Here is a 15167-nt window from a genome sequence, read left to right on the forward strand (position 1 = left end):
GCCTGGTCTAAACCTTCAGTCAATGGCATTGTTCTCTAGTTAAAACTGTGCAGTATGATTATTAAAAGGATGGGCTTTTATCAAAGGGTGGGCTATGTCTTCCTTCTTCTATGCAAAGTTTGTGATGAAATTAGTGTGTTATTATTTTAATGCTTTCCTCTGCAATGTCAGCACCTCTAAAACCCTGTAAGAGAGTCACATATATGACATAGAGGAATTCATTCCCTCTGCTTGTCAATTCCCATGGTCATGGCTTTTTGAGGAAGGTGATGGAGTAAATTTGTTCTCTTCCCATTTCTACACTGTGTAGTCAATTGGTAACTGAGGAATGTGCACAATTTGCACAAATCTGTCATTTATCGTTTTTTTTAAAAATGGTGAAACATAAAACAGCACTTTGAAAATGTTTCCTTTGAAAAATGTTTAGCCTTTATCAGTTATTTGTTTCGGAAAGATTTCTCTGGATCATTGTATGTTTTATGGCTTGTTATCTGCATGACTGCGTTCTTAGAACATGCTTTCCATTATCTTTGTACTGTACTATTAGGAGAATGAAAAGTTCATCCTTTAGTTGTTTATTCAGCTGGATAGTCTGCAGATTAGTATATAGAGCATTTAGTCTCTTACCAGCCCTATCCCTTAATAAGTTTATCCACTGAGAATAATTTTATTTCGTTGTGAAAAGGATCTTCAAACAAGTGGCTATGTGTCTTTTATTCAGTCACTTTCTAAAACATGTATTTGAAAATATGTTGTGCTGCAAGGGGGGGCTGGGGAGCCACCATTTACAGTGTGGCACTGTGGCCCCAATTCAGCAGTCTGTGCCTGTTCAGCAAAGCACTGAAGTCCAACAGACGACAACGGGACTTCAACACATCCTTAAAGTACGTGTGTGTTTAAGTTCTTTGCAGATAGGGACCTGAATGAACTGCAACTGGAACTACTTGCATAGTTCAGATCGTACTGATGCCAACGTTCTGTGGTTGATCCACATACAGTAACATGAAAATATGGGTATCGTCTCAGTAAAAGGAAACGAAAATAGGCAAAGCGAAGTCATATTAGACACACATGGTAGTTTCATATTCATGCACATGACTCAGTTTTCCAGCGTAAAATAAATACAGAACGTTTGGAGTGGTTCTGATCTGTTTCACCAGTGTAAAGCAGAAATACATTGGTGAAACTATGATCAGAAACTTGTCCATTACTGTGCCAATGCATCCATAGAGCCCTATATCTTTTCATTCATTTGCAAGTCTTTCCTATCTCAAACCTTCTGGCAAATAAACTGAATTTTTAGCATCTAAAATGTCAAAATTAGCTGTGTGCATAAACATACTATGAAGTAACTTTGTATTGCAAACATCCACTGATTCAAATGTCCACTGCTAATCTACAGACATATCTCCACTACTACAATGATCAAAAGCACCCACACATATGCAACATATGGTTTGAGATCCCTGGGTCCTACACTTGCCTATCACAACATATGGAATACCTTATCCAGTGCACTAAATGCCTGAATGGTGACTATGTAGGGTGTAACCAGACAATTACTACACGCTCAAATGAACTCACACGGGAAAATTATGGAAGACAAAAACACCATATCACCTGTAGGTGAACTCTTTTACAAAGCGATCACTGTATATCTAACCTATCAGTTCTCATCCTCAAGGAAAACTGCACAAAACTTTCAAAAGATGAGCCTGGGAGCTTGAATTCATAACTTTACTAGGTACTAAAAATCAGGGTCTTATATAGACACTGGATTTATGGCTTATTGCAAGGATCTGTAACTCACTAACCTCCTTTTTTGTCCTTTGACTACAGGAGTGTTAACAAACCACTTCACTTTGAATGGTCCATTAGAATATGTGCTAACTACTTATGCTAAACTATCTGTTTGATCTTGTACTTACCTGTGGCACTCTGAGCAGCTTTCCCAGACTTGAGGAAGAGCTCTGTGTAGCTCAAAAATTTGTGTCTCTTACCAACAGATGTTGGTCAAATAAAATATATTATTGTGAATCCAAAAACTTTTCTCATCAATGTCATGGGAAATATATATTTTAAATCTCTATGTTACTTATGTTCTTACCTCACCCACCTTGTACTCTAATCTAGCCATGGAGCAAAGGTACTTGAGTTCAGTTTGTGTCAGTCTCAGTAGGAAACCCCTTAAAACTTATTTGACAGGTCCTCATCAGGAAATGTAGAAGACAAAGTGTAGTTTATAATATGCTCCCAGAAAAAAAAAATCACCTATTCGTTCCAGGTAGAAGTGCAGTGCTGAATGAACAGTTCCATTTTTACCTGGAGATTTCAGTTTCTGTTTGATCTTTTGCTGGCATTTGACTGAGTAACTTCAAGCAGTTTGGAATCTATTTCAGCATGAACCAAGCTACAGATCATGTGTACACAGTGAATGATGGTAATTACAGTGACGGGTCTAGGACAGTATTTATTTCTCACTAATAGACAGCACCTGACAGTCTTTGTATATCAAGTTGTTATTAAAATCCTGTGTCTGGATGCTAAGCTGACTTATTTTATAACTAATCTTCTTTTACAACTAATCATGAACTATGTATAAAGTTTGGTAAGTAAATTCATCTAATTTGACAAGGGACATATTAAAATGAAAGAATTTGTGTCATAAAATATACTGTTGCAGCTTGTTTTTGTGATTGTCAAATGTAATTTTATTAATATGTTGCTGTAAACATCTTTTCAGTAACTTTAATCTTGTACTGAGACTGGATTTGCATGAAAAAACATAATTTTATTACTTCTAAATGTATTTTGTGAGGATATTTCTTTTAAATCTTCTTGGAAACATCATGCCACATTGAGAATAAGGGCATACAGAAATAATCACAAATGACTGTCATTCAGATCATGTCACCAGTCTAACCTAAGCAAGCATATCTTCCTCCTCCTCCTGATAAGACTCGAGCCCAAGTTGAGTTGGAAGTGGGATCTGGGCAAGAAAGCCACATGGTTTCCTCCATGGAGCAATTCTTCATGAAATGGTTTATTATTTTCCCACTTGAGTTTCTGACAAATTTAAAATAGAAAGTTGATTTTCCGAAGTACAGTGCTTGACATAGTATGACTCGTGACAAAAAGTCTCAGAGCTGCCATATGTCCTTGCTAAAACTATGAGATCTGAATTTCATTATTGCAAAAGCCAGATAACTTTAGTTGACCCCTAACACTGGGTTTTATCTAACTGTCAATAGGCAAGAACAAGAGAGAGGGAGAGAGAGTGGCTCAGGTTTACAAACAGGCTACACCAACATGAAAATTGCTAAGCGCACTTAACTCAGATTTATAACAATGAGGGTGCTCAATATGTGCAAGAGCTCCTCAGCAGCTCCCAAGATCAAACTCCACATGAGGAAAGGGGAGAGTTTTGAGGTGGAATTTCATGTTCTTTGTGTGCCTAGATACTGCCCTTTTACTTCAGACATTGCTTCCCTTCATTCTAAACCCAGAACTCTTTACATGTTTTTATTTATAGATTCATATATGGCATACCAATGCCGTCTTTTCCCATGCTCTGATATCAACCATTGAAATTAAATAGCCCAATCCTATATCCCTTAGGGTATGTCTACACTACGAAATTAGGTCGAATGTATAGAAGTCGGTTTTTTAGAAATCGGTTTTATATATTCGAGTGTGTGTGTCCCCACAGAAAATGCTCTAAGTGCATTAAGTGCATTAACTCAGCGGAGTGCTTCCACAGTACCGAGGCTAGAGTCGACTTCCAGAGCGTTGCACTGTGGGTAGCTATCCCACAGTTCCCGCAGTCTCCGCTGCCCATTGGAATTCTGGGTTGAGATCCCAATGCCTGATGGGGCTAAAACATTGTCGCGGGTGGTTCTGGGTACATATCATCAGGCCCCCGTTCCCTCCCTCCCTCCGTGAAAGCAAGGGCAGACAATTGTTTCGTGCCTTTTTTCCTGAGTTACCTGTGCAGACGCCATACCGCGGCAAGCATGGAGCCCGCTCAGGTAACCGTCACCCTATGTCTCCTGGGTGCTGGCAGACGCGGTACTGCATTGCTACACAGCAGCAGCAACCCATTGCCTTGTGGCAGCAGACGGTGCAATAGGACTGGTAGCCGTCATCGTCATGTCCGAGGTGCTCCTGGTCGCCTGTGTGAGGTCGATCAGGAGCGTCTGGGCAGACATGAGCGCAGGGACTAAATTTGGAGTGACTCTTTAGTCCTGTAGTCAGTCCTGTTGAACCATCTTATGGTGAGCAGGCAGGGGATACGGATTGCTAGCAGTCCTATTGCATCATCTTCTGCCGGGCAGGCAAGAGATGAGGATGGCTAGCAGTCCTATTGTACCATCTTCTGCCGAGCAGCCATGAGATGTGGATGGCATGCAGTCCTTCTGCACCGTCTGCTGCCAGCCAAAGATGTAAAAGATAGATGGAGTGTATCAAAACAAGAAATAGACCAGATTTGTTTTGTACTCATTTGCAAACTCCCCCCCTCCCCCCGCCGCCCCTGCTAGGGGACTCATTCCTCTAGGTCACACTGCAGTCACTCACAGAGAAGGTGCAGCAAGGTAAATCTAGCCATGTATCAATCAGAGGCCAGACTAACCTCCTTGTTCCAATAAGAACAATAACTTAGGTGCACCATATCTTATTGGAACCCTCCGTGAAGTCCTGCCTGAAATACTCCTTGATGTAAAGCCACCCCCTTTATTGATTTTAACTCCCTGTAAGCCAACCCTGTAAGCCGTGTCGTCAGTCGCCCCTCCCTGGGTCAGAGCAACGGCAAACAATCGTGCATCTGAGTTGAGAGTGCTGTCCAGAGCAGTCACAATGGAGCACTCTGGGATAGCTCCTGGAGGCCAATACCGTCGAATTGTGTCCACAGTACCCCAAATTCGACCCGGCAAGGCCGATTTAAGCGCTAATCCACTTGTCAGGGGTGGACTAAGGAAATCGATTTTAAGAGCCCTTTAAGTCAAAATAAAGGGCTTCATCGTGTGGACGGGTGCAGGTTTACATCGATTTAATGCTGCTAAATTCGACCTAAAGTCCTAGTGTAGACCAGGGCTTATTCACAGTAGTTCTTACTCACACAATCAATCTAAGATTTCAGTGAGAACATTTGCCTAAGGACTGTTTACATGAGTCAGTGTGGCAGGATCTAGAGCACCATCAGCCAGTGTGCATGTTTGTTTACAGTTTATTCATTTTCTTACCCTTGGATACAGTCTATTTGTCCCTAGGTACATTCATGCAGATACATGAGTGGTGAACATGTTTACCATGCGTTAGAGTACTTAGCCTGTGAAAGCATTATTGATATGTTTGTAAAAAAACCCTTCTTTGGGCCCCTGTTTCGAGCTTCTAAAATCACAAACTGTAAAAGTTTAAACAGTTCTCAAACATATCCACTCATCTTTAATTTGGAATCCTCTAGAAAGCAACGGCGATGGGGGCTTCTTAATGCAAGAAGTGTAAATAGCATTGAGGGGTCAGAGAGAATTTGAATGCCTCAGCTCAGACTATATTAATTCACTCCATTCAATAAAATATTTCAGGTAATGGAAATAAAAAGGATCATTTTAAAATACATCATTCCATTTAAAGATATGCATTTTTAAAATATGGTAACACGTTATAGTCTTATGAGAGTGCTGACTGTTAAAGCAAAATCACAAACTGACATATGTACTCTACAATAGTATTTCACTATAAAAGCATGGACCCCTGCTGGCATATGTAATTTAATGTGTAGCATGGCTCTCCTAATTCAATCAGGTCTCTACATCCCTTCTTTTATATTCCAATTGGATTCCATGTGCTAAAGCCATCAAGATTTTCAGGATGAAATGAATGCTTGTATTAATCCAGCAATTTCCATTTAAAACACAGCATCGATTTGATTAATAAGGTTTGATGCTGAATAATTATATGGCAAATATGTAGGATATAGGAAAATCACAGATGTGACCACCAACAAAAGCCTTGTGGGAGAAGAGGGTCAAAGGGAAGCAATGGCCATGACTGAGGTGATGAATTCTTTGGCTTTTCTCTTATGCAATTAACAAGCAGTGCTTCTATTAATTTGCCACCCCTAGAGTCTTCACTGGTCAGATGTGTCAGGGTCATGGGTCACAGGGGCAGAGCAGGGGTCAGCATCACAGCAGCACTGAAACGAAATGGGAAAATGAAAGAAATCCAAATTAAATAGTAGAATATACATTCAGCAGTATGTAGGAGGAAAAGTATCTTGTTAACATTAAGAATGCTCTTTTAGAATAATAAAAATGTTCCCTGCACATTTAATTCAAAGTAATCAATCTGAGGTGCAGCGCTTGAGCATCCAATAAAAGAAAATCAATGTGGTCTCTACAAGGGAAGACAAACAATGCTAGCTTTTACTAAGGGGATTATAGGTTAACATTTATTCAGTGTATTGTAATCTGATGTCAAGTGGTATAAAATCAAGCCAACAATCCATTACCACCAGTTATAGGCGAGGTGCTGATCTCATGCAAATTGACTTTCCATAGAACTTATGAAATCATTTCTGTGTTCTAACTATGAAACATTTTTCTACTTCAATAAATAGTGTTTCATACTTGTATTAAGAAATATCAAAAAGACAAATATTTGTCATTTCAAAGCACAGTTTAACTTTCCTCTTGCTCTCCTTGTGCTTCGTATCATTAATTAATCAAATGGAATGTGTGTTGTTTTAAATTTGTAACAAGGAAAAATAGCATTAATTCAAGAACCAACATAATGCAATAGTTCTGTCTATCTTCAAATTTGTCCTGCCTACCTCCCAGGAACATTATTAATTTTTAAAGTGTTAAATATAATAAACTGACAAGAAATGCCATTTTAAAAATCCCTATGCCATTTAGGAAGAATCATAACAATTGATAATAAAATGCAATAGAAAGAAAAAGAAAGTCAATGCAAATGTTCAACATTAACTGAAGCCACTGCCAATGAAAAGCTTGATCCTGCTTCCCAACAAAATCAATGGGGAATTTTGTCATTGACATTGGTGGGAGCAGAATCAGGCACTTTAATGAACTATGCTAAAAAGGAGCAATGGCTTTTAAATGTAGAACATAAAAAAGGATTTGTATTAAGCAAAGAATTTCTTCTGGGTGCTGATTCATAGCAATATAGGTATTTCTAACGTGTGGCCTAAAAACACAGAGATAGATACATTTGTCCCGTTGACCACTTGTTTACTAATAGCTATTTATTCTGATCAGCTGGAGCGGGGAAAAGATATGGGGCTCTTCTGAAATATCCAAAGAAGTTAATGATCTCAAGTTTAACATCATGAAAGAGCTAGAGGAATTCTCAGTGTTAGCATTATTTTTGAAACAGCCTGGTTTCTTGTTAGGGTTGGGTCACTTTTATGTTTGAGGGAAAACATTACCACATGTTTGAAAATACTGCTGATATTTTGCAGATTGTAATACACTGCAGCCCTCTGCTACTTCAAAACATTTCAGCATTCTGTGGTGGTAGGAAGGGAAATTGAACTTGACACTATTTTTATGATAAAAGCTAAGTTTAGTTTTACCACCCTGAATACAACAGAACATTTTAATTGTGAAGGGTTTTTTTTGTTTGTTTGTTTTCATTTTGGCATTTGTGTATTTTACCTCTGGTCCTTAAAGGAAACCTAAACACAGATAATCTCAGTGCAGTATACAGGAAAAATATCTATTGCGGAGCCCAAACTTTCATTCTGCATGCACCCAAAGCTTCTGATTAAGTCAGTGGGAGCTTTGATTGTGTAAGGAACTGAGGGTGGGAGACAAAATGATCCAGTGGAAAGGGGACTGGTGAGGAATTGGGAGACTTGAGTTCTGTTCCAGGCTCTCCTTATGACCAGCTCACATTATATGGTGCTGGGTAAGTCAGTTCCCCTCTGTTTCTCTCTGTAAAATTGGATAACTAAGCTTATTCTCCTTTGCAATGTGCTTTGAGATCTCTGGATGAAAAAGTCTATATTAGTGGCAATATTATAAGAACAAGCCCTGTACTGTAAATAAATTTTAGAAGTATGCCTGTACCTCAAAAATTATTTACTGGTTAGGGAGAAAGCAACTGGATCCAGGATTTTGGCTTGGCCCATAGTAGAAATTGGAGATGACCACAAAGTTTGGATACAGATATAAATCCTGGGCATGTTCTTATCTGGAAGTTTTGTTCAGGCCTCTCCATGTTTAAGTGTATTTTTTTTCCTCCTTCTTTACTTTTTATAATGGACAGGTGTGCTTTCAGACCAATGGATTTTTTTAAGTGCAGGACTTTTTCAACACTTTCTAGCAACCAAAGCACTATTGCAAGAGTGAATGCTTCCTGCCAAAGTAATGATCTCCCCAATTCAACAGTCGTTTTTGTGATGTCATCAGCATTGCTGCTGAAACTGCCCTGCATTTAAAAGGCTAATGTTTATAATTTAAAATTAAAATGTCTAACCCATTTTTAAAATCTTCTGGAATATAGGGTTTATATTTTTTGTCTCCTCCAAAGACAATTTCAGGCTTTACGTTTTTTTACATTTTTATTTGCAAAAGATTATCTTGCTATATAAGTCCAAAACACAGGAAATAAGCTTTCAAATGGAAAGACCGTGATACACAAATGACTGGAATGGTAATGGTAAAAAAAAAAAAAAAAGTGAAGCTGAAAATAACACTCTCTATTTTACAGAGTTTCTATATGCCTCATGCTAGGCTTTAAACAAAAAATAGGAAACATTTTAGCATATATAAGAAGGAAATTGTAGAAAAGTATATGGCACTGAAAGACATTTTTGATGGTTTTGCATTTTTGCGCAGCGAGGGCCATAAAAGGTTGCCAGTCGGGTATTGTAAAACTCCAGTTAACAGTGGGTTTTAAATAGATATAACCAGTTAAAGGTGATTGAATATCAAGGGTTGATTAGTGCTTCTTATACCTGCTGTTGTGAGACTTCTATTCATTATTGTAACAAAATGAAACAACATTGCTGGTGTACGGGACATGGTTGTAGTATTGATTGGGTTTCTCAAAAGTCTTCTCTTAGGATGCAGAGTGCAGTCAAACATGCACAAACATCATTCAGTTCCCCTGATTCTGTCATGTGTTCCATGTACCTCAAACTAAAGCAGCCTTAAGATACAGAAAAATGCCTCTTTAGTTGCAGGCAGACAGGGCTCTAAGCCTGACTCAAGGGGGTTATGCAGATGTGGTGACCTTTCTTCCAGAGACCAGATTTTACACTCAAATTGCCATTAAAGCTCTATTTTCCCTAGAGGTCCACAGTCAACTTGTGTGTTTTCTCCATTAGGGTTAAAAGTCAGTGTGGCACCATGCCTACACTGCATACTAAATGGAATGAAACATAAATAAACTGTAGAATGGTTTTCCATCCAAGAGAAATTGAATCATTTTTAACATAAGCCATTTCCTAGTGTGATAGACAAAATGTGTATCTAGGATAATGTAGAATCTTCTGCTACTTACACACCCAGGGTCAATATACAGGAAATGCTGCACTTTTCTCTTTCTAAATTAACTATAAAATACAACCTTAGCAATAGCAATAACTATCTGCACACTTTAATAGTAATTTACCCTCTAAAATGCATAAATTAGTTGTATTATCTGTTCCTTTGGGGTAAATTGCATCCCTGTCTCCCAGCCTCCCAAGAGAGCTGAAGTAAGCAGGGTTTGTGTGGGGAATTCATACAGTGCCTGGAGTTGGTAGACTCCAACGCTCTAAACCTTTGATCAGGGTGCAAAGCAGCTCTGTGTTCCTTCCACAGCCCCTTCTCCAACCCCTGGACTGAAATAAGGACCTAGATCCTTGCATATCCACTGTGCAGGAGTGTGTAGACACAGGGGCTGAAATTCTGGCCCCACTAACTTCAATACGAGTTTGGCAGTTGACTTCAATGGAGGCAGGATTTCACCCTGGATCTTTCGAATCATTGACCCACTGGCCAAACCACGGCTCTTCCTCCCTACCTTCCTGACCCATCATATGTACATGCCCAAATATAGACACAACTTCATCCTCCAACTGCCCTATATGAAACTGTTGCAGAGATCTAATCCACCACACACAGGAGTTGCAGAATTCTTATCCCATCACTCAGTAAAACCAGTCATACTCACTCTGCCATATTCACAGTCCTATGCTGCTGGGTTGATCTCATGTGTTCTGCAGAAGTGGTATTGTACAAACCTAGTTGTAAAAGAATGTGTATATGCAGAAAGCTATATCTTGCGAAGTTTCTATTACTATTATGGATATGTCTACAGTGCAATATAAGCCCAGAATTAGTAGGACTCGAGTTACTGTCAACCCAGGGTTTGTTAACCTCGGGCTTGAGCATCTACACTTATTAGTAATGTCAGGTTAGGAATTGTTGAAACCTGGGTCCCAGCCTTGGGCTCTAGCATCTACATTATGCAGGCCTCAGTCCAACCACTGATATTCCACACTTCCTAGCACTCTCCAAAATGTGGCTGTTCTAGCCCTTTATTCATGGTGCAGTGTGGAAAAATTTTATTGTTCACCAAACTTGACTGTCCAGAGGACAAAGAACGTCAGCTCACAGCATTGTAGGATACTTTTGGCAGACCCCCAGAGCATGAGTCCAGTGCGTCTGTGTCTACAGTACAAAACAATGGGGCTTGAATCCTAGATCCTTGCTTGACTCAGACTTGGACCCTCCACCTCCATGGGTTCCAGGGACGCAGTGTCTGAGCCCTGGGTTAGTGCAATTTGTGTGTAAACAAAGGAGGGGGAGGGTGGGGGGATGTAGGCTTGTGCCTGAGTTCAAACCCTGGGCTTGCAGTGTAGACATACCCTTTGTCAGCACAACAGGAACAAGCAATGCATCATATTTCAAATGCAGCATTTAAGAAAAAGTTTCACATAATTCAGATAATGGAGTTTGCAGAAGATTTAACACCCTATTTATGTATCTATAGGTAAACTCATATTCCTATAGATATGTGGGGACATACTAGAATATTGTGAACTCTTCTTAAATCAGAAACAGTTTATTAAATCAGAAATAAAAAAGAAGTTGATTCACAATCGTACACTGAGTTCCCAATATTCCAAGCATAGGATATTGTAGGTACAATGTACAGAAATACAGCTACCAGCAGCAGTAGATTGACAGCTATTTTAATCAAAAATATTAATTTCAAATGCATGTGACAGTTTTCTCTTGAGGAGAGGGGTTTCTTATCATGTAAACCTTCAGAACATGGCTGCAAGCAAACTGAATTCAGCTTCTTTTTTAAGGACATCTGTCATAAAAGACAAAAATTAGTTTAGTAGTCTGATTTTTTGTCACGGGTTGTATAGTAGCTGGGCACTTAATTGAAAACCAGATTAAAGTTTTTTTTAAAAATTGCTTCATTACAGGGCACCATGGTTGCTGGTTAACAAGACTGGGAAAAACATGGAACTCTAACTGGAATTAGTATTGTAAAGGAAAAATCATATATATTCTCAGTTGGCCCTTGAGTTAAAGTATTAACTCCAACTTCTTTATTAACCTGTGTTACAAACTGCTATTTGATATAAGGCGTATGATCTTAGCTCAAAGCTAAATTAAACTCCATTCTAATTTTCCTTGTAGCACTTGAAATGTTTGGATCTCAAGGAAGGTGTTATACAGAAAAGATTGTGAAGTTGGATTCCCCAAATAAACTCTATGGGGCAGCACAAAAGAGAAAAACTAACAACATCCAGCTCAAGTTTAATCCAAGTTGTTCCTGGACTACTTTATGTCAAAAATAGAAAAGATCTTTTAAGATACAAAATATAAAATATTTGACTATAACCAAATCCCAAGAAATGTGGGTTGAACTTAGCTTGTTTTTTCAAATTACCTTTAAACTGTTTCATATCAACATTTCCCAATGGACTGTAGAAACTATGGACCAGCCTTCCCTCCTTGGGAAAAGCCTGAATAAATTTGCTTTGCCCTGACCTTCTCCCACAAAAGCCACATCAGCCGTGCTACTCTGAAGCTTGCTGTAGACTTTGAAGTTGCTGAACTGCCCCATCAGAAAATTGTTAGCCCTTGGATCCACATAGGCAGAGGTATATTGTCTATAATTCTATTTACCCCTTTTATTAGTCTCTAAGGTGCCACAAGTACTCCTTTTCTATTTACCCCTTGGTCCTCCTTACCTTCAACCTCACTGATTTACTTTGTAAAGTTGAATTATCACATTTTTGGACCTAGGAGGATTGTTTTCCTTTTTCTGCATTATACAATATAGCTCAGTGAACTTTCTCTATAGCCCATTGCCAAAGACCAAATTCATCTTGGTGAAACTCCATTAATTTCAAGGGATCTGCTGGCTATTGAGCTCTTTTAAAAATCTGGCCCATTCTGTCCAGTTCTTCTATCAATGGTGGGGGGTGCAGCAGTTGTTTGGTTGTTTGGTTTCCTCTCTATCTCACTCTGCCACAAAAGGAACAGGAAGATGCATGAGATCAGCCAAAACCACAGATGTCTTTAGAGCTGCATGCATGACCCACAGAACTCAGAACATCCTTGGAAACCTAGCACCTACACACTGTTCCCTGGACACCTGCCTTCTCCATACATAAACTCTCTGTGGCAGAGCAAGTCCACCAGAGCTATGTTGCCATTGCCTCCGCAAATCACACTCCCCTTCCTTGGCCCCACAGAATTTTCCATGTGCACAGGGAGATGATACTAAAATTGTCATATTAAAAAGGCACTAAGATGTGATTTAAAGTCAAAGTGGATCGTTAGTCTTAACTGTGACATTATTTGTGCTTGTCAATTTGTTTCAAAATCCTAAAGTCTTCAGATGTAGGAGTGCTTTTTAAATGTAATTCATGCATGTTGCATATGAGTTTGTTTGTTTGTTCAAAAAGAAAATCCTTCATGGAACATTTTAAAATTAGTATTTATTTACCTGGAAAAAAATGATGGAGACAGAGCAATGGACTCATGCTCTGCCAAAAGTATCCTACAATGCCATGGGCTGACTTTCTTTGTCCTCTGGACAGTCAAGTTTGGTCAATAATAAAGTCATGTGTCTTCCAATTAAAAGTTCTTTACTAGAAAGACCCTTTACAGCTTCCACAAAATATATTATTTACTTGATGGACTGTGGAAAAGTTCCAAAGAGCATATTCTTGCCTACCAGGTAGTTATTGTAAATATTATGATGCATTTCATTTACCCAACAGACCAGAACTTAAGAGGTCAATTGGCTTTATGATAGGGCAGATTGTCCCCTCAAATGCTATGGCAGTGGAGAAAAAGCCCATCTACTCTCTAAGAGTCCAGTTTATACTTAAAGTGCACTGTTTTTCCTATGTATGTTCAATTGAGAGAGCAAAACTGAGGATAGACTTTTACAGTATTCTCACTTGTGAACACTGGGAATATTTGTCAATTTGTTTTTCCAAAGTTAATATAAAAAAATATATAGAATAGGAGGGGAAACATTAATTCAGTATCATGGATGAGATTTTAAAATCCTCAAAGGGAAGACAATTCCAGCAACCATAACTCAACTCTCTTGCATACCCATAATCCCAGGACATCACAGGGCAAAACTGATATAGGTGGAAAGGAGTGGTGGCACTACCTCTCCTAACTCCGCCCAGACATGATGGATGCTACCCTCGGTATTCACCTTTCTTTGGCAGTAAAACTGATCAAAGAAAAATGTTAGTTCACACTAAAGGAAACATTCCAGTTACTCCCAACTAGATTGCCCAAGCACAACCAATAAAATTAGAGAAACACTGCTTCACCATCAAGTTTGTTATGAGACTATGGCATCTCAACTACTTCAACACCTTGTAGATGTGTTCATGCACAGCAGAGTGACTTACTGGGATCTGATTGGTTTTCTGTTCAAAACCAATGATTGTCAGGATTCAGGCCAAATCGCTAGCTGGTCAGCCATCAAAACATAGCACCACCTTGTGGTGCTTGACTTGCCCAGCCATTTTTGCGGCTATGGCACTAATGAAGATTATTTAATTCAGTGAGTAAAAAGCAAAATCTTAACATGAAAATTGAATAATTTTTGGGTGATAGAGCTTAACATTTAAATATTATTAAAAGCAATCATTATTGACTCAGTATATCATAATTGCTCAGTCTGAGCACTTTCAGTTTAGCATGTAAATTCCTGTTTAATATTGATCTGATATATGATATTGGATGTTGTTATGTCAATATAAATAGCTATATTAAAAATTAGTGCACATGCTTTGTGATGATCTTTGAATGCTTAATAAATCAGCAATTTTAAAATGTAAAAGAAAGATCATGGTACAAGAGGATGTAAAACATGACATAGGATAACTCTCACATTTTGCTTTTATTTTAATAGGTTTTTTAATTTGTAACATGTAAAAAATACAAGAGGTTTTTGTGGGGGGAGCGGGAGCGGTTGTAACATAAAAACCAGCCAACCTGATGTTTTAAAAATATTATAAAATAATAATAAAATCACTCCTTTGTGTGCTTGACCCGCTATGGCAAGTTTCCACCGTACATTTTTATAGCTGAGTTATAAACCTATGAGAAATAGGGGCTTATAATTTACAGAGGTACAAGTACACTCTGTGTATGCCATTATATTCAATGTAGGTAGCATGAAAGAAAAAATACAGCTGATTAAGACAGTCCTGCAGACATGCTATCTTTTTAACCCCTACCAGAAGATAACAAGGGATGAAGAGGCTGAGTTAAACAACACTTCATGGCTGTGTTATAATTAAGCAATTGTAAGCAGTAATAAATGTGCTTGTAGATGAAACAACAACCTTTAACCCACCTAAGAACAGCTCAGAAAATAGAATGACATCACATGTACCTGGAGCATATTATATCTGTTACTGCTGTGAAGCTTTTTTAGGACTAGTGGGATCATTTTGGCAACCTTAAATCCATAAGAAATACCAGTTTTATTATACCTTTTACAAACATTAGACTTCAGCTATCAGAGCTTTGAAAGCTTATTTATAACTGTCCCACCTACAGCCACTAACCCTCATTCCTCACTTTGGACGTAATTAAACTTCACCAGATCCCCATTAACCTGTTCCTTTGATCTCTGCTGTGATGATATGCAAA

The sequence above is a fragment of the Chelonia mydas genome, chromosome 5, assembly GCF_015237465.2.
Source record: "Chelonia mydas isolate rCheMyd1 chromosome 5, rCheMyd1.pri.v2, whole genome shotgun sequence".
Lineage (NCBI taxonomy): Eukaryota > Metazoa > Chordata > Testudines > Cheloniidae > Chelonia > Chelonia mydas.